The following is a 1,396-nucleotide window of genomic DNA, read 5'->3' as shown; positions in this document are numbered from 1 at the left end:
AACTTGAAAGGATCTCTGCACCACAGTGCAATGTTTAAGTATCTGTGGCAGGCTTCTATGTCAAAGAAACAGGTTGCTCTGGTTCTTGTCCATTTTCCTAGCTTATTACGGTAAGGGATTTCTGACGATTCCCACGTTTGCTGGCCATCCGAGCTGTCCTTGGAGGGGCAGGAGCTTTCCGAAGTCAGGTCTTTCGCCGCTTCTTGCTTTGCTAAAACCTGCTTAGAGGCGGCTATGTCTTCTACGTGTTCCACACTTTTCACTTGCTTGTCAGCAGGTTTATCTGCGGGAGGAGGAGGAGGCAGCACCTTTTCTGGCTTTTCAACAAGAACGTCTGGTTCTGCCTGACTGGGGGCATCAGCAGAAGGCAAAGGCACTTTCATTTGCGGTCGTGGTGGCACAGGTGGTTTGAAAGGGGGTCCTTGGGTGGGTTTTGACACTTGTGCTGGGTCTGTTATCTCAGGTTTTAGGGCTAAGGGTTTATTTCCTTATTTGGACGGAAGTTTTGGTGGTGGTGGGTGACTTCCTACAACTAGTTTACGGTTTAAAACTGGTGAAATCGTTCCAAGGGGTCTAACAGAAAGCGTGGGTGGTGCGCTTGGGGCTGTGACTGGCTGACTGCGCCTCATCCCGGAACTCAGGCTGTGCTCGGACATCACTGGCTGAGTCTTCAAACTCAGCATCCAGGTCTCTGTTTTCAGCATCGACCGCCAGCCCGGCTGTTTCCTCTTCATAGTTTGGCTGGCAGGCGCCCGACAGGAAGTGCTCGTCCAGCGGCACCAGGCTGTCCTACAGCACAGCGCCCTGGCTGCTCTGGCCGACCGGCCTCTCATAATACACCAGGACGCGGTCACCGGCCTGCTTGATCAGCTTCAACACCCGCAGCGTAGATGTGATTTTCACACCTCCAACAGCAATCAGTCGATCTCCCCGCTGAAGATCTGCAATTGCAGCAGGCGAGTTTGGGGCCACAGTCTCAATAATGACGTGGCCAGCATACCCGCTGCTTGACTGGACAAGACGAAGTGTAAGTCCGAGACTTTGTAAATTCCCCTTTATTAATTCAACCATCTTAATGGATCTCCTTTGTTTTCCTTCCCAAACACTACTGCTCAGCTCAAGTGTGCAATGAACATTTGCCTCTCTGTCATAGGATCCAAAATGAGTAACCTGCTACATTCTAACAGAGTCACTTTAAGGCGGCCTTCAGTAAGTGCCCACTGTTGTATATGGATATGCTCCTCCTCTTCTTCAAATCCTTGCAAGGTTTGGAATGGAAAAAACGGCTTAAACCTGATCTTGTAACTCGGGAGAGTGTGCTTGCGCTTGATGATTTTCTTGAGCTGGTTGACGATGATGGACGTGAGCTGGGGCACGGGCCGCCCTTCACACTGGG

General features: G+C 51.0%; 1 pseudogene; it reads right to left on the bottom strand.

Moving 5' to 3' along the window:
• Window positions 1-5: 5 nt before the first annotated feature.
• Window positions 6-1,391, bottom strand: LOC109378861 (PDZ domain-containing protein 8 pseudogene; annotated as a pseudogene).
• Between the last annotated feature and the right edge of the window lie 5 nt (window positions 1,392-1,396).

The sequence above is a fragment of the Hipposideros armiger genome, unplaced genomic scaffold (genome assembly GCF_001890085.2).
Source record: "Hipposideros armiger isolate ML-2016 unplaced genomic scaffold, ASM189008v1 scaffold_5297, whole genome shotgun sequence".
In the NCBI taxonomy this organism is placed as follows: domain Eukaryota; kingdom Metazoa; phylum Chordata; class Mammalia; order Chiroptera; family Hipposideridae; genus Hipposideros; species Hipposideros armiger.
This window is presented reverse-complemented; position numbering and strand designations above follow the sequence as displayed.